Source organism: Notamacropus eugenii, chromosome 4 (assembly GCF_028372415.1).
Source record: "Notamacropus eugenii isolate mMacEug1 chromosome 4, mMacEug1.pri_v2, whole genome shotgun sequence".
In the NCBI taxonomy this organism is placed as follows: Eukaryota; Metazoa; Chordata; class Mammalia; order Diprotodontia; family Macropodidae; genus Notamacropus; species Notamacropus eugenii.
In genome coordinates this window covers 464,528,685-464,549,887 of record NC_092875.1, presented here as the reverse complement: position 1 = coordinate 464,549,887, position 21,203 = coordinate 464,528,685, and the positions used below count along the sequence as shown (strand labels likewise).

The window sequence follows — 21,203 nt, the reverse complement described above, 5'->3', positions numbered from 1 at the left end:
ACTGCCTTTCTCCACACCTACCCATGGTTTTCCCACTTGAGTAGGCTACATCACAACTCCTGGGCAGAAATTTCCTCCCTTATCCTCCAGCTTCAACAGTATATGGTCTCTAAATGGGCTTTTTTATACAGAATCCTTTCCTCATGAACTGAGGAACAAAGGGGAGTAGGAGGGAGGTGTGGGGAGGGGAGGAACTGGCCACAGTGTTTCTTGTCCTTTTCATGGAGAGAAGAAATGTTCAGCCTAAAAGCAGGAGGGCATAGTCACATTCCCTGGGTCACACAGACATTTCTGCTACAAAAAGAACATAAGCTATCTAGAGATTTTAAGCTGTTTCCTTCATGTCTCTGTGTCCTTAGCATCTAGCAAAGGCTTTGGCCACAAAGTGGGCACTGAGTAAATTGTTGCTGAGTCTCTGAGCAATTGATTGCCAGACAGAGTAGAACTTGTGGTTCCAAGAAGAAACATAAGACAATAAAGGGGAAAGAGTGAAAGCGAAGGATGGTACTATGGGGAAAAGCAATTGTTGCTCCTATAAAGCTAAAGCCAGGTCAGCAGAATTACAGAAACATCTGAGAGATCCAGATTGCATTTGGATCTTTGCCTCCTACCATCATCAGGGACCAGAAGGGAAGTAGAAGCAGCAAATGTTGAGGTCCTTTGTGAGGGGGCATGAAAAACAGGTTCCTGATGCCAGGTTGGCAATCAGCTTCATTTTCCCTCTCAACTCGTTTTCGGCAACACTCACTGGGTCAGGCACAGAACACAGATGGGCACAATCCAGAGCCACAACAAAAGGACAGGAGGGAGGGGTCAAAGAAAAGTTCTGATAGTGACAAAAGAAGAATCCAGAAACATCTTAGCATCTTTTTAAAGAAGTAGGGAGACCCAAAGCATAAGTGAGAGAGAGAGAGAGAGAGAGAGAGAGAGAGAGATATACTGGATGGAGAGAACAAAAAATCAAGTTGAATGTATGAATGTATTTAGAAGATGGGCAGAGGTTTCTCCAAGAAAGGAAGAAACTCCAGAGTAGAAAAATGTTGCCTTGTATGAACTAGCAAAAAAACAAAAACAAACAAACAAAACCTTAGGAAGAAAGAAGAGCTCCCAAAAAAAAAACTAACATGACTTGACCAAATCAAAGATTCTTTTGTTGCTACCTTACAGTCTGCAACAGACGCCTCGATCTGGCAGCCTTTCTCATGATCACTTTGTGCACTTAAATAAAATGAAATTGAATTCACTAATCGCAAATGATATAAAAGGAATCCAAACTCTTAATAAATAATATAGCCTGCTGTCCAGATTCATCCTGACAGAGCATTCGTAGAAACAAAGAGATGACTGGGGCTTCCCTGAAGCACCCACAGAAACAGATTCTGCTGCACCTGCCCAGTAGTTTCAGACCCAATGGGGATAAAGAGCTGTCTCCTTGGTCACATCTTTGACATGATAGTTTTCAATACACAACAAATAGCCCAATGCCCAAGCCACACATGCAGTCCTAAGTTCCTGATACATGAACCGGCAAAAGCAGACCTCTCCCAGATGTCACTGAAAAAGGCTTTCTGAGTTCTAACCCCACTCCAACAGGTGATAGAGACATTAGTCACTTACTCTCTCTTCAGTGACCTCACAGGGACACCCTCAACATGGCTACCACACTCTCCAAAATGCAGGCATCCTCATCTCTCAGCAACAATAGCCTTGCACACCATCTCTGGGTCACACCCTCCAGCAACCACTTTTGCTCCTGGTTTCCCCAGCTGTTTTTCCTTTCTCAGAAAACTGGCTACAAACCTGACACACAAAACTTGGGCTGATGCTCACCGATCCATAGGATCCTGTTTCTCCTCTGTCTTTGACTTTCAGGGAGGGAACTCAAGCAGGGTCACGTCATGCGGTAGCTGCTGTTTACTCCTGGCCACTCCAGGGGTGGCTTCAGAGCTAACCCTACTGGAATTCAACTCACCCGTTCCTTCTCATCCTGCTCGCTAGAAACGCTCAGCACCTCAACAAAGACCTTCACCTAGGATGCCAGGGTTCCTCCTCCAACAAAAGTTTGTTTTGTTTTGTTTTCCTTAAGTTGGATTTGAATGAAGATGAGGCATTAAAAGAAAAACAGAAGAAAGCCTGCAGTGGAGCTCTGGTCACAGCCAGACTGTCTGTTGGCCAAAATTCCTCCACAGGACGATGTAACCAAGGGCTGGGTCCTTGAGGCATCTGGCAACTCTGAAGCTGGCAGAGTGGCCTCTGAGAGCAACCCCCTCCTTTCTCCCCCCAACACCCACCCGATGACGCCAGCTCTGCTAGCTGCAGACAGTCTTCGGGGCAGGCTGCTGGGGCTCCCAGAAAGTGGAATATTTGGTGTTCCCAGTCTCCAAACTGGGAACATGGCCAGGTTTACTGAGGAAGAAGGCTGCCACCGCATTTGTAAAGGTCTCATTCAGTTGTTTCAGAACAGAAGTTCCCAAGAAAGAAAAGCAACGCATTTCCATCACTTCTTTTGGACCATTGTGCAAACTATTCTGAACCTCACAAGAAAACTGTTATGCAGCCCCCGTGAATGGCCTGCTTTCCCCAAAGCTCGCCAGAGGGAGTGCAGAGTGTGGGGCTTAAGAGGCTCTGATTTTCTCACGTATGGCTTTGATACAGAAAAGAGCCCTCAATTGTCAAGATTCTTCCTGGGCAGTCCATACAATATTGTTACCTTAAGGAAGAGAAATCAGAACCTCTTCATTATAAAGAAAAGACGGGATCGGGGGGAAGAGATACTTGAGAGCAAACTCTACCATCATTACTGATTAAATAATTGTTTACGCTATGCCAAAGATCATGAAAAACTCAAATTGATTGACCTGTCCATAGCTTTGTAGATAAATTTTAGGGCATTGCCGGAGGTTCAGGAAAGTTAAGTGATTTCACAACGATCTTACAGAAGGTAGATTTGAACACAGATTTTCCTGCCAATTCAGGCACTTCATTCACTAGCCCAAGTTGCTCCTAAAATAAGATTGTGGTTTTCCACATAGCCTTAAAACAACAGTATCCTTTCCTTTTCTTAAAAATCTTAAAGATTCAGGAGATCTATGTCTTCTAGGAGTTAGGATACTTGGGGCAGGGAATGGAGGACAGATGGGAACCTTAGCTGTAAATTATTTTAAAATATTTTAAAATTGATTTTTAAAAATTCCTTGAATATTTACTGTGTATTTCCTCCAGACAACTCAAAAATCTTACAAGAATGTTCACACATAAAACTACGTTTTTTTCTTTAACCAGAAGCAGAGATAGAAGGAAATGGGGTACAATAAGGGACAGAAAAAGGAGTATGGAAGGACACAGGATTAGAGGAAAGGGAGGGGAAAAAGGCATTATAAGAAGAGCTAGCCCCTTATATGTTGGTAGTACCCATACAAAACTGGGAAAGTCAACAGCACCCAAGATTTCTTATCATCTTACAATGACTATCCTAGAGTGTGGATCCCAGTTTCCATCTTTAATCTCCATTGAATAATGCTTATCAAGTCTGTGATCATAGTTCCCACTGGCTTTAGAACAGATGAATTAAAAATTCTTAAACAGGGGTCAACAAACTTTAGGTTCTTATTTTTTTCTGTCACTTTGATTCCTATATTTTATTTCCTTTTGTAATCCTTTGTATTTATTTTATTTTATGCATTTAAAAAACATCATTCTAAGAAAGGGGTAACTCGGTGTTGCTGAGCGTCTGAAGTCAGGAAGATTCATCTTCCTGTGTTCAAATCTGGCCTCAGACACTAACTGGGCAAATCATTTAACCCTGTTTGCCTCCATTTCCTCATCTGTAAGATGCCAAAAGAACCCCAAAGGGGGTCATAAAGAGTTGGATATAACTGAAAAACAACTGAGCAACAATTCTAAGAATTCTCTAGATTGCCCAAGGGGTCTGTTGACATAGAAAAAATAAAGAAGCAGAGACCATGATGCTGTGTGCGTAGCTGATCTGAGAATGAGAGATATTTACATTCATTCTTTATGGATCTTACAGGGTGAGATTAACTGATGTTCACATTTGAGAGACTGAACATGTTCTAGATTCTCTGACCCATTCATGAGAAATGCTTGGAGCTGCCATATTTCACTTTGAATCCTGTTGGGGAAGGGAAGGGCATGGTTGCTAAGTTGAAATATCTGAAAGGCTGTCATGTGGCAACCAACTACATTTATACAGCTCCAAAGCAAAGAGCTAGGACCAATAGGTAGAAGGTAAAGAGAAGCAACTTTTCCAAGGGTTAAGAAGCAAAAACAACAACTAATAGCATTTCAAAATGGAAACAGGTGATCTTGGACGGATAGAGAGTATAGGTTGAGCCACCATCCTTTAAAAACTCCTCAAATGGGTGGGAAGGTGGATTTCTGAGTTCCCTTTCAGTTCTGAGACTCAACAGGATTCTATGATGCATTGACATGCTCAGAAGGAGAAGGAGGTGGAATTAGACAAGCTCCCCAGGTTTTATTCACCTCTGAAATTCTGGGCCATGTTTTCATCTGTATCCCTACACCTGTGTTTGTGTCTATCTTGTACATCTTGAGAACATAAGCTCCTTAAGGGTGAATACTTAGCACCTCATGCCTGGATTATAGAAGTAGTTTCTCTGTGTCTGGTCTCTCCCTCCTTCCCACATACCAGTGCAAAAGCAATCTTTCTCAAGTGTCTTTAAAAAAAAAATCATACCATGCCTTTACTCAATGCTTTTTTAACTTTTTAAACCCAACCTCCCTTACCTGGCCTTCAAGGTCCCTCTACCAATTTGACTTCACCTTTACCCATTTCACCAACCCAGTTTCTTCATATCATACTCCCTTGTCACTGATTCTAAGAAAATGTTTAACTCTTGCACATGATTTGTTCATTTCTGCCTCCCTGACATTAAAAAAAAGCATTAATGAAATGTTTACTTCAGGTAGAGTACTCTGCAAAGTTGATATCGGACTTGGTCCTCGCCCTCATAGAGCTTAGTCATGAAGAGTCAGATGTGATAAAAACGACAAAAGACACCAAAAAGAGAAGATCAAGCACAGTGCTGTGCTGAGGCCAAGGGAGGAAAGTCATCATGGGGAGCCAGGCTTTTGCTTATTCATTGATTCAATGTGGAAATATTTTCTTCTGTGCCAATATCCAGGTTTGCCCCTTTTTGCAAAACTTCCTTGGGCCAGGAAATTCCTTAATGAACTTAGTTCTTTCACATCATACCCACATTGTGCTTTTGAAGTCCTGCATATTTGAAATGTCCTTATACTTCTGAGTGTGTAGCTTAGGGATCCCTACTAGGACGAAAGCTCATTGAGAAGAGAAGCCAAGGTTTCTTTTTATTTTAAGGCATTCTTCATAAGATCATTGATTCACAGAGCATGGGGACCGCAGAGATCATCTCAGTAGCTAAGGTATACCAGTAAATAGAGTACTGGACCTGGATTCAGGAAGACCCGAGTTTCAAAGCTGGCTTCAGAAAGTTGCTAGATTTGTAATCTTGAGCATGTCACTTAAACTCTGTCTTCCTCAATTTCCTTATGTATGTTGTTGTTCAGTCGTTTCAGTTGTGTCCAACTCTTCGTGACCCCATTTGGGGTTTTCTTGGCAAAGATATTGGAGCGGTTTGCCTTTCCTTTCTCCAGCTCATTTTACAAATGAGAAAACTGAAGCAAACAGGGTTAGGTGACTTGCCAAGGGTCACACAGCTAGTCTGAGGCCAGATATGAACTCAGGTCCTCCTGACTTCAGGGCCCACACTCCATCCACTGTGCTACCTAGTTGTTCTCTCTATGAAATGGAAATAATAATAGCACCTACCACAGTATCATAAGGATAAAATGAGATAATACTTATAAAGTGCTTTGCAAACCTTTAAGTGCTATATAAAACCATGCTATTATAACTATGTACTTCAAGGGTTCTTAGCTTCTTGCATCATGGACCCCTTGAGCTATCTGGTGAAATCTATGGACTCTTCCTCAGAATAAGGTTTTTAAGTGCATAAAATAAAATACAAAGGATTACAAAGAAATGAATCCTATCAAAATGCCATAATCAAAATATTTTTAAAAAGCAAGTTCACAAACCTCAAGTTAAGAATGCCTGATCTGATCCAAACCTCTTATTTAGTAGATGAGAAAATTTAGTTATAGGAAAGTTTAGTGACAAGGTCACTCAGGTCTATTTATTCTAAATGCACCACTGAAGAATGGACACTAAGGGCGTATTCAGCAAACAGTTGACTGAGGGCTTTGGTTTGCAAAACCTCCTACCTGCCTATCCAACTGGAGAGTCTGAAGGGAGAAGAAGGCTCACAGTGGCTACCAACTTTGAGAGGCAGCAATTTAAAGATAAATGAATCTACATTCCCTTTTTTTTAACAAAGCAGATTTTATACCAATAAATACAGAATTAAAAAAATTATTCCAAGGGGATTTCTTATGTTTTTACTTATCTATCTATCTATCTATCTATCTATCTATCTTTCTAACTATCTTTGGTATAACAATACCAGAGTCATCTCCAGTCATTCTGATTTACATCGAGCCACTGGATCTAAATGGCTCCAGAGGAGAAGATGAGGCTGGTGACCTTGCACAGCCCTGCCTCACTTAAATCCAATTCACTTGCATGTCATGGCCTCATCTCCCTGATGTCATGGTCCCCTTCTAGAACAAAAGATACACAACAATTTTTTTTTTTTGGTAAAACAAAACAAAAAGCAACAGCAAATGAAATTAGAGGTACATGAACTAACAGTCCCATCAGGTTACCTACCCATCAATTCGAATACCAACTTTCCATTTAACCAGCATCCAGGTATCTTTTCTGCTTACATAAACAAAACATTGAGAGTCATGGAAATTTAAGGCTACAAAGGGTCCTGAGAGATCACCTCACCTGATCCTCTCATTTTATAGGTGAGGAAACTTAGCCCCAGAGAGATTAAGTCACTTGCCTAAGTTCACACGACTAGTTAATGGCACAGTCGGCAGAGCTATAACCTAGGCTGTCTGGAGTTCAGGCAGTCATTCTGTTCCCATTACATCTTCCATCCCAGCTGCCTCTTCAGGCATGATGTTGTTTGTCTGGGGAGAGAAGGAGTTGGTGGCCGAGGGGAGGGGAGGAGAAGGAGGGAAAGAGAGGAGGGGTGTGTGCATGTGTGTGTGTCAGATGGCTGAGTCAGCAGAGCTCTCTAATGAATCTTCTGTTTTTCTGGAGAACAGAAAGTGAACTGTTAGCAGCCAGAGTCCCCCACAAAAATCCTCTCTCTCCTTTTTAAATTAACTTTGAGGCACTGGGGATGCTACAGTTCTCAGTCTATCTGGGGTTTTCTTCCTGGGCCCCCTTCTTGAGGGTATCAGTGAGGAAATGATACCCCCCTTTAAGCAAAGCACATGATGATTTTCTCCTTTTTGGGGGGAGCCTTCCTCACCTCAAAATTCCACCTCAAACGAAATATTTGTGGAGTGCTTAGTATGGTACCTGGCATTTAGTGGGTACTATATATATACCACCTTTTTCCCTTCACAATTTCCTTTTTAAAAGGGTGTGGGGTGATAGTAGAAAAAGACCGTGAAAACTCCTGCTCAATTGACCCCAAGAGTCATGTCTGAGAAGCAGACAGTAGCAACATGCCAGTGTTCAGCACATTTAATTCCATGTTGTCCACATTTGGAACAGGGGGTGAGGTCATTCAGAATGGGAGCCCATGCTGCTAAGGACGAACAAAAGGCTCCATTTTGTTCTGCATGGTACGTATTTACCCACTGCCTATTGATTAATACACGAGATCAGAGCAGACCCTGGGAACAAAAACTCAACCAAGCTCCTGGCCTACACAAATAAACCTTTCTGCTGGAGAACAGAGCCAGCATCTAGGCTGCCAAAGCTCCAAAGCCCTGTTTCACTGGATCTGTGGAGGCTCAATGAAAATACACAAAGGTGTTGGAAGACAGCGTTGAGGCTCTCATAACGAGGCCAGGAGGTGGCCAAAACATCAGCTAGAGTACAGAAAATCACTAAATACAGGACCGGGAAATAGCTCCCTGAGCTTGCCTCCCGGGGTGTCCTAACTGTCCAAGGACATGGGAGGTAGCAGTGAGGGGGGACCCTCTGATGACTAGTTCTTTGATTTCCCAGAGAGTCCGACACATCAGACCAAACTGGCCTCTTTATATGCATCTGCGCTTATTTTACTGGAGAGCTTAGCTTCAGGCTCAGAAAACTCCATTTCATAAAGTCAAAGAATCTCCCAAATGGAGAATCTTGGAGTTGAAGGGACACCAGAGGGCTTCTGTCAGTCCAAAAGAAATATAAGAATACTGGATCCGTGGTGGGCAGGGTATTATAGTGGAAAGCACACTGTCCTTGCTGTCTGAAGCCTTGAGTCTGAGATCTAGCCTCACTCCTTGCTTTCTGTATGACCCTGAATGTCACTTTATAATATTTGGACCTCAGTTACCTTATCTGTAAAAGAAGAGGAGTTATATTTGCAGAGAATGAGTCAAAATCCGCTACCATGAATTCAACACTTTAAAAATGTTGGTGATGATAGGGGTGTGTGTGTGTGTGTGTGTGTGTGTGTGTGTGTGTGTGTGTGTGTGTGTGTGTGTGTGTGTGTGTGTATTAGATTTTGGTTGGATTAAATAAATGAACCTGGACATTTCTTGTTTTACAGAGATTTTAGGTGTAATAGAATCTGATCTGCATCTACTTTTTCTTCAGGTTTTCTGGAAGTTTTACAGACTTTACTTCCATTTTCTTACATTCTAAGTCATAAACAGAGCTGGAAGAAATCCTAGAGACAATCCCTATATTTTACAGAAAGGAAAACTGAGACCTAGGGAGATAAGATGACTTGCTAGTGTCACACAGAATATGGAATTAATATTTAAATTCAAGTCTTCATATTTCAAATCCAACGTTCTTTCTGCTATACTACCTCTCCTCTGTTAGATGTGGACAAGACCTTAGGGATTGTCTAGTACAGTGGTAGGGAACCTGTGGCCTTAAGGCCACATGTGGCCTCTAGGTTCTCAACTTCTGTGAGGTTTAGATTCAACCAAAGGGCTACACTTGAGAACCTAGAGTGCCACATGTGGTCTCAAGGCCATAGGTTCCCTTCTCCTGGTCTAGTCCAAGTCCCTCATTTAACAGAAAAGAAAACTGAGAAGGTCTAGAAACAGGTTCATGATCTTTTGTGTACCCTGAACCCCTCTGGCAGTATGGATAAGCCTACACATGGAACCCTTCTCAGAATAATGTTTTAAATGCACAAAATAAAATACAAAGGAACACAAACAAAACCAAGTATGCTGAAATGTAGCTGTAAAAATATATTTTAGGGCCCTTAAAGAAGGATCTATTGACTTAGAAAACTACATATTGACATTATCTATGTTCTACTGTATTTTTATTTCTTTTGTTAAAGATTTCCAAACTGTATACATTTTACTGATTCTCAGTTACCCTTGGGAGTGCTGTGAGTCACAGAGCAGCCTGTGTTTGACACCTCTGATGCAGAAGAGGGATTATGTTTATCTGTCAGTCCCAGAAGACAGAATCAGGAGCAATAATCAGTGGTTGCTAAGAGGCAAATTTCAATTCAGCAAAAGAAAAACCTTCCCAAGCACAGGAGCTGTCCATTGGAAATGGGCTGCCATGCAGGCTGGTGGGGTCCTCACCACTACAGGCTTCCAAGTGGCAGCTGCATGATCACTTCTGCGAGTATTCTTTGGAGGGCTCCTCCTGCTCAGATTCATTGGTCTCACGACATTGAAGTTCCATTTTAGCTTCCATATCCCGTGATCAGGCACCTTGACAAAGCGTCCCCTCACCTTACTAAACCTTGTTCTTAACTGAGAGAAATGAATATTTCTCTCTTCTATTAACAATCAGTTACTGAATTAGGACCAGGACTTTTTCAGAAGCCTTTAGATTGTTCAGTCTCTGAAGGACATTGTTGACAGATGAGATTTTTCAAATCCTCAGCGTACCTGCCTTTCCTTCCCGGATGGGAAACTAGAGAAACTTACAAAGAATTTATTCTAATCTGGATGAAATCTGGCCCATAGTGTTCTAGTCAGACAGGTAAAGTCATGTCCCCCAGCCCCTCACTAGAATAGGTTCCCCTCTCATTATAATAATCATTCTCCCTCTTTACTTGTTAATCAATCAGAGTCACTTGTTACCTTCCAGAACACCTACTCTTCCAACAGCATATAAGCAATGAGTAGGTTTTATGAGGGGTCATTGGCATTATTAATTATTAGCATGATTAACAAAATGATTAATTACTGAGAAACTACCTTCCTTGATCTTTTTATATACCATATACAGGTTACTATGGTCTTGGTTTAAAAAAACAATTTTTTTCATAGCTGTATTTCAAAGTAATTGGTTCCCTTTGTCATCATATATAGGCTGGGTTTTTTGTACTTTATTTTTTTTGGAGGGGGGGTGGATTTGAATGACATTAATTATTCTGAGAAGGGGTTCTTGGGTGTCACTAGACTGTCAAAGGGGGCTAAGACACACAAAAGATGAAGAAATCTTGTGTAAAAAGAATTCATGAGTAGATAGACTGCGCAGGAGGAGGCCTGGACTCTCCAAAGCTGCCCTAATTCCCTGTTATTAGTTTGCATTTGCATTTCACATTCCATTAGTGTCAGCACTTCACTTTGCTATCCATGAGATCTTGTGGTGTGATAAAACACAAGGGGAAAAGGTGTGGAATTCCTTTGAATAATAAAGGTTCACATCTACATAGTATTTTAACATTTGCAAAATGCTTTACATATTTCATTTCATTTGAGCCTCACAACAAATCTATGGGGGTTGTTGGTATATCATCCCTATTTTATAGATGAGGAAACTGAGGCATAGAGAGGTTAAATGGCTCCCCAGGGTCACACAGCCACTAAGTATTCAACATAACATTAGGACAAAACTCTTCCTGCCTTACACAATCAGAGATCTACAGCTGGAGGGAACTGATAGGGCCATCCTATTCAACCTCTTCAAAGATGGAGAACTGAGGGCTGTGGTAGGAGCTCTAAGTGTTTGTTAAATGGAAACAAATAAAAAGTGAGTTAAATTATTATGAGGGTCACTCCCGCTAAGCTTGTTGAGATATTTGAAGTTAATAGTTACAGAATATTTTGTTAGATTGAAAATTATGGATAATACAGTTTTAGAATGTCCTGATTCTCACTAAGACTGGCAGGTATTTTTTTTAATAGTTGGTTTTATATCTTTCAGCATGGTCTCATATATACCTACTGTAAGAATCTCCTGGAAAACCCAGCCTTCCTTAATGGAGAACAAGCTACAGCTGGGTGTAGACACCTATGTCCCTTTGCTTGCCCTCTCTTCAAGTCCAACACTATTACATGGCCCCTTCATTTCTGTAGGCATCTTACAAGCCTCCTTCATCATTCTTCCTTCCTTTATCACCCCTTTATCTTCTTTCAGCTTCCCTCTTTCCTTTTTCTCTCTTCTAATGCCAAGAAAAGGCAAAGGAACAGAAAGACCAGATTCCTAAAGGAAAGGAATACATTTCACCTTTATTTTCAATTCCTCTGCCTTATGTCCTGACTGACTATAACGAAAAAAAAACACCAGCAGAGATGGTGCCAGTTAGGTTCAATTCCCCCCCAGACTGAAACACAGACACTTTAGTAAGGAGCATCAACATTCCTTTTGGTAGCAGCTGAAGAGGCTAAGGTGGAGAAAGAGGTTGTTTATTCAAAGATATGGTACCTGAAAAGGCCAGCCTAAAAAGGCCAAGGTCTGCCATGGCATCCTGGGTCATCTCCAGGTATCCAGATGAATATCTGGTCACTGGACCTAGATGGCTCAGGAGGAGAAAGTGAGTCTGGTGACTTGCACAGCCCTCCCTCACTCAAAACAAAGTCAACGCAAGTAATGTTATCATTTCTCTGATGTCATGGTGTTTGAAAACAAATGATGAACACAGATCTCAGATAAAGTCATCACCCCTAGAAAGGGTGCCAACTTTAGGGGAGTGCCAATTCTAGATGAGATAAAAGTGTCAGTCTACTAGTAGGACAGCAAATAGGAGGCACCTAGGTGGGGTAGTGGATACAGCACCAGTCCTGGAGTCAGGAGAACCTGAGTTCAAATCTGGTCTCTGACCCTGACTGTGTGACCCTAGCAAGTCACTTCACCCTGTTTGCCTCAGTTTCCTCATCTGTAAAATGAGCTGGAAAAGGAAATGGCAAACCATTTCAGTATCTCTGGCAGGAAAACCCCAAAATAAATCACAAAGAGTCAGACAGGTCTGAAACAACTCAACAACAACGAGCAGGAAGGACCAGTGTCTTGAAGTGAACCTTCAATGTTCTGAGCAAATCAGCTGTGGAAAAGGACAAGTCTGACAGGCAGCAAAATGCTGAATTTAGAGTCAGAAGTCCTGGGTTTGAATTCTGCCTCTATTTACTACCTGTGACCCTGGGCAAATCACTTCATTCTCTAGATCTGACTTCTCTGTCCATAAAATAAAGGGATTGGCTTAGAAGCCTCTGAGGTCCCTTCTAATTCTCAATCTATTTCCCTGTTTTCCTTTTTATCCTAGACCAAGAGATGACCAGGGAGGCCTCCTTTAACCTATATTGACAGAGTAGCCTTTAAGAAAACCACCCCTTCTTGCAGACTTTGGGAAAAAGTACAGGATTTCTTATATTGACTAAGTCACATAATTTTTAAGCTAGAAAAAGACCTCAAAGTTTGTCTGTCCAACTCATCCACTTTGCTAATGGAAAAACTAGCCTAGAAAGGTAAGTAGGTGGCTAAAGTCACAGGGCAAACAAAGTTCTAATGGAGCCAGGATTCAAAACCCCCGTCTGTTGACTCCAAATTGGTGCCTATATAAGTCACACAAACTGAATATTTAATAGTCTCCCTTTGGCCCAAAACTTAGATCCCTTTTCCCCCTAGCAAATCTTTCCTTTTCCTTCCCTTCCTCCTTCCTAGTAGGTCTTTAAATCCCCAGAAAGTATTTAAATAACATAGAAACTGACATTTCAAACTGAGTTGAGGCTCCATAAAATTTAAATGTCCTTCTCCCAAGGCTAAACAGGCATCCTGAATAATGCAGTACTATACACAGTTTGAGTCCTTCCCCAGACCCTTCACATTAGCTGTCAATTCCGATTTAACACTGTTCTCTGGATCTCGACCTTCTCCACTGGCAGGAGCTCCCACACCTGCCCATCCAGCCTCATCTACCCAGAAGCTATTTTTCAGGCACCTGTGGTTGACTGTTAGATGGTTTTATTCATGTGACTGCCACATATAATAAAAATCCAGTTCACAGGCATTTCCTATAGGTTTTTCCTCAAGAATCATAGAATTATAGTATTTTCAAACTCTGTGACTCAAGAGAGCATATAACACTAGGAAGTTCTTAACTGGAATCCATGAACTTGGTTTTCACCAGACTGTCAAAAGGGACACACACATACACACACACACACAAACACACACACACACGTTAAAGAATCCCTGGACTAACCCAATTTCTTTCTTTTTTTGGTGAGGTTTCTGCCAGGACAAGCTTTTACTGGTGGGTTATGAAAAATCTCAGGATTTGAGACAGAGATATGTTTAGCTATAACTTCATGGCCATTTTGATACGAGGATCCAAAATTTTGATCTTAACTTGGATGGTGTAATGGAAAATGTACTTGAGAGAGTTAAAAAATCCATAAAGTCCATGTCCACTATAAGCGATGTGACCTTGAAAGGGATATTGTGGAGTTAACAAGTCAAGCAACCTCTTTGTACTTCAGCTTCCTTATCTCAATCAGTAAACATTTATTGAGCATATATGACATGCCAGGCACTATTTTAAGGACTGGGGATACGAAAAGAGGCAAACAAGAGTTCCTGACCTCAAACAGCTTACAAACTAATCGGGGGAGACAACATGCAAGCAAATATATACAAAGCAAGCTTTATACAGGACAAATAGGAGGTAATTAACAGAGATCACTGGAATTGAGTGGTTGAGGAAGCCTTCCTGTAGAAGGGGAGATTTTCATTGGGATTTAAAGGAAGCCAGGGAGGTCAGTAGTTGGAGTGGAAGATGGAGAACATTCCAGGCATGGAAGAGAGCCAGATATGCCTGGAGAGGGGAGATGGAGGTTCTTGTTGGTAAAACAAATGGGAAGCCAGTGTCACTGTACTGAAGAGTACACATTGGGGAGTAAGGTTTAAGAAAACCGAAAAGGTAGGGCTAGGTCAGGGATGGGAGGCCACAGGTGGCCCTCTAGGTCCTCAAGTGTGGCCCCTTTTTTCAGTCAAAAGGCTCAAAAAGCAGCACTTGAGGACCTAGAGGGCCTCAAAGCCACAGACTTCCCATCCTTAGGCTAGGTTATAAAAAGCTCTGAATGCCAAACAGAGCATTTTGGTTTGGACCTGTAGGCAACAGGATGCCTCTGGATTTTACTGAGTGAGGCTAGTGATGGGGTTGGACTTGCACTTTAGGAAAATCACTTTAGCTGCTTAATGGAGGATGGACTGGAGTGGAGAGACTTGAGGCAAGCAGACCCACCCATATTTGTAAAATGGGAGTAAAAATATTTGAACTACCTGTACCATAGGGTTGCTATGAGGAACAAACGAGGTGATGGCTCTCTTCCATTAGAATATAAGCTCCTTATAAACATACACTGTCTTACTCTTCACTTTGCATCCCCAGCCTTAGCACAGTGCTTCGTACACAGTAGGCAATTAAATTTTTTTATTCACCCATAGCCATGAAAGCACTATGTAACCCTAAAGTCTGTACAAATGTGGTTTTTTAAAAAAAACTGTTAACTTATTTATTTTTTATTTTATTTCATTTTTAATTTATGCAATAAAAGAAGCATTTCTATAACAACATAATTAAAAAAGAAACTGCAAATCTATTATGTACAACTTGCTATTATATCTTTTAAATATATAATAAAGTTATCATGTAAATGTCTTTTTTTCCTTCCCCCCATTGCTAGCATTAGCCACAAATATGTATATATGTGTAAAATCATTCTATACACACTTCTTAAAATTCTCCTAAAGACTATGTCATTAATGACAAGTACTAATGACTACAGGCTCCTTGTGCTACTGGAAGGACAGTGAAAGGAGTGGATGTGCAAACTTTCCAAAGCACCGAATGCATTCAATCAATGCCTTTGCATGAACGACTGTACATCAGCCCAAAGCGCTCGGACCTGAGATTCCATGAAATCCTGCTCTAGCCCGACTCCCACTCCTGCCCCCAAGTCACAGGGCAGAATAAGCCTCTCTGAAATCTGACAGCTAAAAAGGGAACTAAATCTGCTTAATGTAGCCTATAGGGCACGTTCTCTACTGGTTATGCTCAGGAACCGTTTAGACAGAATAAGTACACTAAGTCAATTTATCTCCACCAGAAGGCATATCCTGGGAGAGAGGGGGTGGAGCAGAGACAGCTGACTTTTCTACTTTTAGATCCAGATCAAGGGTGGGGAACTGTGTGATTTCCAGGTTACATGTGGCCTTCTAGGTCCTCAAGTGTGGAATCCAAACTTCACAGAACAAATCTCCTTAATTAAAGGATAATAATAGGCTGCAGGCCCAGCCCTGGTCTAGATAGAAATCAAGGTAAAAATGAACATAAAATGTAAAAAACAAATAAAAACAAAAGGGCAGTAACACAGATCTTGATTTTGGAGGTAGGATCATAAGGGGGAAGTGAAAAGAAGCCAGGAGAAAATCACCTTAGTGGCTGAATGGAGGACGGATTGGAGTGGGGAGAGACGTGAGTCAAGCAGACCCATTCAAATATTTGAATAATATTTGCTAGTCACTCAACCCACATCTTTGAGGGGTTTCTAAAAAGAGCCAAGTGAATGTACATATATCAGCAACTTGGATCTTTCTAAGCACCACTCCTTTCCTCTCATTCTCCTGAGGCTGACACCTGGTACCATACCAAAAGGCAGGGCCCAAGATCACAGTCCAGACTTGCTTCTGGGAGGGTCAACTCTACATATGACTTTTAATAACTAATCTGTTCTAATGAAGGAAAGTTAAGACCTTAGAAATTATTTACATTTGATGTTAGAATACCATAAAAACCCATAGTGGGATGCACTTGCATATTGGAGATTCAAATACAATCCCTCAAGACCTGTCTCTCCTAGCTCAGCTAAGATAATCAGCAGCCAGGAGCCATCTGGGCATGTGAAAAGACTGTGGATACTTCACAAAGTCATGGATCCATGCATATAACCCAATTAACACACAGCAGGGTGGCCCATTTAAGGCAGACCCTACTTAAAATCAGGGGAGGTGGTTGTTTCCAAAGAGCCCTCACTCTGTGCTGGTCTATTTATCACCATCCATCCTTAATATCTGAAAATCCTGCCAGACATTTCCCAGGGGTGTCAAGGTGACCAAAATGTCTGATGCAAAGCTCTCACAACTTTTCTCACTCAGTATTGATTTCCTGAATCATTTGCCAGGTTTATTTGACATTTAATTTGTTGTCAAATGCCTGCCATTTGTCAAGTCAAGGCAAACTGCTGACCTTTCACCCTCATCTGTTACCCTCACCCAACAAGGCACCACAATACTTTCCTTCAACACCAGCTGCCTTTAAAAAAAATCACATGTCATTTATGAATGGATTTTTAGAATAAGCACTAATGAAGGAAAACACGAGTAGCAAGCATATGGCATAGGAAACAGTAACTCATCATCACTGGGTCAGGGACCTTGCACTAGGAGCTGAATTATTCATCACAAATCCAAATTTCATAGCACCTCACCATCCTAACATTTTTTAGAATTTGGTACAAATCTGATCCATTCCAGACCTCATCCTTCAGTTTTACTCACTCATTCTTTCCTTTAAAAGATCTTAACGAATACCTACTGTGTACAATGTACTGTGTAATTCAAGTTCACCCAAAGAGAGGATCCCATTGCAAGAGTTAGAGTTAGGGTTAGAGTTAGGGTTTTTAAGCAAGGCCATCCAGGACAATGCTGGAACAAGTCTATATAGTAGTGATTTTCAAAAACTAATACAGGAGAAGAGTGGTCTTAAATGGATCATTTATTAGTTTGCCTGCCTTGAATGCTTACAGTTCTAATTTATCAGACCACAGACTTTATTATCTTACTTTCTAGGATGCCAAATGAGCGAATACAGTATGTCGTCATAAAATGAGAATTCTAGAAGAGTCAGAAGACACTCAGGTCAGGAGATTCACAGGCGCCAAGCTCTTTGACTCCTTCCTAAGCCCATGTTATAAACTACCACGTGCAGTGCAATTTCAGACTAGAGCATTTACTGTAAATGTAGATCGAAAATGATATTGTGTCTGGTTGGAACATTGGCTCAACTGGGATTGCACTTTTAGCACTCTACAATGATAAGAAATTTAAAATATTTCTAGTGGTTGAGAGACAGAAGGACATTTGAATTTATGGTAGATAGGTGGCAACCCACTCCCCGAAGCAAAGCTTTTAACTCTGCCGATTTCTGAAGGCCACAGGATGTTAGAGTAATTGGAGCTCATGATTCAGTTGGTGCTTAGACTGCCTGGTATCTTGGGCTCATCCCAATTCAACTTGACCTACTCCCAAATCAAGTTAATCTCAGTTCTCATGTCTCCCAGTGGCTGAGAACAAATCAGGGCATATCAAGTGTAGAAACTGAGGGTCCCTTTTTCCTTTCTGATTCACTGCCCTCACACAAGTAGCTTTGCCCCTTTCCTCTTTCTCTCCTCACCAAAGTAAAATTTCCTTTAAAATCAGGACTCTCCAAAGTTCTTTATCCAAGAGCTCTTCTAGCACAACTGAATTTGGGGAACACCTTTTCAATTTTTAAATCCATTTTCCTTGGTTGCCAAGGCCCACAACCAAGCCTTACCTTCATGACCCAATCTATTCTACTATTCTTCAGAAAAATAATTACCAGAAAAACACTATATTTACTCAGCAATTTCCCCTAGGATTTCCCTGTCTTTCCCTTGAAATTTTATAGAGAAACATTCAATTTTTTTCTTCCCAGATGATTTGCCTAAAGTGGGGTATTTTTGGTTGTCAGCAAGAAGAGGAAATCCTGAAAGTATACTAAAGAAAAGAAAGGGTTCATAGAGGTGTTCACAACAGTCATTTGCTCTGTCAGTCTTTGGACTGGGTCAGAGGAGAAATTGATCTCTTTAGAGGGGTCTCCGTTTACTAGAACAGAGGAAATTGGCCTGAAGAATTCTACATCTTAAAACCCTTTGACATTGTCCTCCATTCTCCCATTCCTCCTCTGCTGTACTCTCAGAGGCAGAGATGACCCTCCCTGCCAAGGACAATACCTTTAGCTGGAACCTTGATTCCCCCCCTCCTCTGACTTGCCCATGCAAGCCCATTTTCCATCTCTAATTTTCAATTCTCCCCCTCTACTGATTCCTTCTCTGTTCCCTGAAAACATATTCAAGTCTCCTCCATCCTTAAAAACAACTCACTTGACCCTCAGCTATTGGCCTATACCTCTCCTCCTTTCACAGCTAAACTCCTAGGAAAAACCCAACAACCTCCCTCAGTCCATCAGCTTCACGTCTCCTCTTATTAACGTTTCAGTCACTTGCAATCAGGCTTCCAGCATCATCCCTCAATGGACACTGAGCTCTCTAAAGTCATTAAGGCTTCTTAACTACCAAGTTCAAATGAAGCCTTTCAGCAGTTCACATCCTTCTGGAGTCCTCTGCATCAGTCGTTACCATGGACCATCCTCTCCTCCCAGATACTTTCTCTTCCCTGGGATTTCATGGCATTCCAGCTCTCTCTTGGTTTTCCTTTTCCTACCAATCTGACTGGTTTTCCTCTGACTCCTTTGCTGGTTTGGCTCCCTTTAGCATGTGAGCTTCTTGAGGGCAGAAACAATTTTTTGTCTCTCACACACATTCACATATATGTAGATCTGTGTGTACATACGCATGTATATGTATATGTATGTGTATATGTGCATGTATATGTGTGTATACCCAATGATTAGCCCAGTGACTGGCACAAAGAAGGTACTTAAATAATGTTTAATGACTGACCAACTTCATCTTCTTCACCCCATCCCATTTCTTGAATTTACAAATTTATATACATATACACATACACAAATATACACATATACATACTGACACGTATACGTGTGTATATGTGCATATATATATATAAATAACTCGATGATCTGTGTGCTTACTTTTGTGATGCTTGAGCACTTACCACAGTGGAACGCAGTAGGCCCTAAATAACTGGAACACGTGTCCATCAATGGAAATGTTCAAGCAGAGGCTGGATGAACTGCCTGTTAGGAATACTCTCTAGGGGATGCCGACATTTGGCGAGAGCTTAGTTTAGACAAGACCCAGACTAACCTCTTAGGTTTGAAAGTTTTAAGAAAATATCTCCAAAAAGAGTGACTTAGAGACATACGAGCATAGTGACAACTACAGGCAGCTCATGTAATTCACTGCCAAAGAGAACTTTCCCCTTTAATTATTCATTTATATAAGTTTCAGTGTTATTACTTATAGTATTATGTATATACATAAATGCACACATGCCTTTACATACACATATGTATATATATACCGTTTAGTTGTTTGACAACATGTGTATTGGCCAGTCAACAAGAATTTATTAAATGCCTATTACATACAAGGTATAGATGCTGAGGATAAAAGCAAAAAGCCATGAAGTTACGGTTAGAGGACGTTGTAAATACCTATTTTGGTTACTCTAGTTTAAAGAAAATTATATTAATTCCCAATTTTTAAAAAAAGAGTATTACTTGTACCCTTGCAGTTAAGAACTGGAGAAAAGGAGCGGCAGAGGAGGAGGAGAGAGGGGGCAAGAAAGGCGAGAGAGGGAGAGAGGGAGAGACAGAGAGACAGAGACAGAGAGAGAGAGAGAGAGAGACAGAGACAGAGAGACACAGAGAGACGAGAGAGAGAGAGAGAGAGAGAGAGAGAGAGAGAGAGAGAGAGAGAGAGAGAGAGTGAGTTGGTTGACTGCTCAGTCAAGGATTTGACAAGTGAATGCACCTAAGGGGGGAGCTGCTATGGGTCCCAGAATCACAGATTCCAAGCTGAAAGGCACCTCGGAAGCCAGACAGTCTAATATCCTCAGGAAACTGAAGACACTGTCATCTGGAGAAGGTCAGTGACTTGCTCAGTATCACTCAAGAGGAGGATGTGAAGCGGAGCCTGCTGGCTCTAAAAACAGATCTCCCTCTACTACACCACACTGGGTGCACGATCAGGTTCTCCCCTTTGCAGGTTCAATCTCTCAGCTTTATTAGCTCCTGAAAGGGCGGTTAAGACCTAATGAACAAATGCATCCTGACCAAATTTGTAAGGTGTAAGTTTTTCTTTGTCACCCCTTATAGAACCATAGTTATTGGTTGATTGCTTTTGAAAAAGGCCAACTGCATGCACACACACATATGACACACGTTATGTGTATTCGTGTACATATTTGACTTTTTGTACAATATTGTGTACATATTTGACTTTTTAGAAGGGTATCAATTTATTAATTTACATTGAGAAATGTAACTAAAAAACCAGCTAGAATATTTGTGTCGCCACATTTTCTTCCCAATAGCAAACAGATCAGAGGAAATCAGACAACCTTGGGGAATAATTTCCATCAAACTCTGACAGCCTGAGATACTCTTCTCCAGTTGAGGGATACATCTGACAAGTCAATGTGAATCTTACATCTGCCTGACAAGGCACCTCCTCCTCCCTGAAGGGACTGGATATAGTAAATTCTAACTCCTGGAATCTTCTTTTTCTAGACTCTCATGCAGACTTCCTTTTCATTGGATGATATATCAGTTATGTTTTAATTGATCTTGTCCCCACTTATCAGATACTATCACATTTTCATTATCTTGATCAGGAGTGGGAAACTTGTAGTCTCAAGGCCACATGTGGCCCCCTAGGTCCTCAAGTGTGGCCCTTTGACTGAATTCAAACTTCATAGAACAAATCCTCTTAATAAAAGGATTTGTTCTGTAAAACTTGAACTCAGTCAAAAGGCCATACCAAAGGACCTAGAAGGCCATATGTGGCCTTGAAGCCTCAGGTTCCCCACCCCTCGTCTTGATAAATCCATAGTTAAATGTTTTCCC

At 41.3% G+C, this 21,203-nt stretch overlaps 1 protein-coding gene across 3 annotated transcripts in view; it reads right to left on the bottom strand.

Annotated features, from left to right (window-relative positions):
• MAP1B (microtubule associated protein 1B) overlaps positions 1–21,203 on the bottom strand; it is a 112,832-nt gene that overhangs the window by 25,275 nt on the left and 66,354 nt on the right. The window contains exon 1 of one of the 3 annotated variants that reach the window (XM_072606305.1): positions 1,973–2,386. The exons of 1 other annotated variant lie outside the window; for it this stretch is intronic. The gene's annotated coding sequence lies outside the window, so the exon portion shown is untranslated. One more of the 3 variants, XM_072606306.1, reaches the window with a different exon arrangement.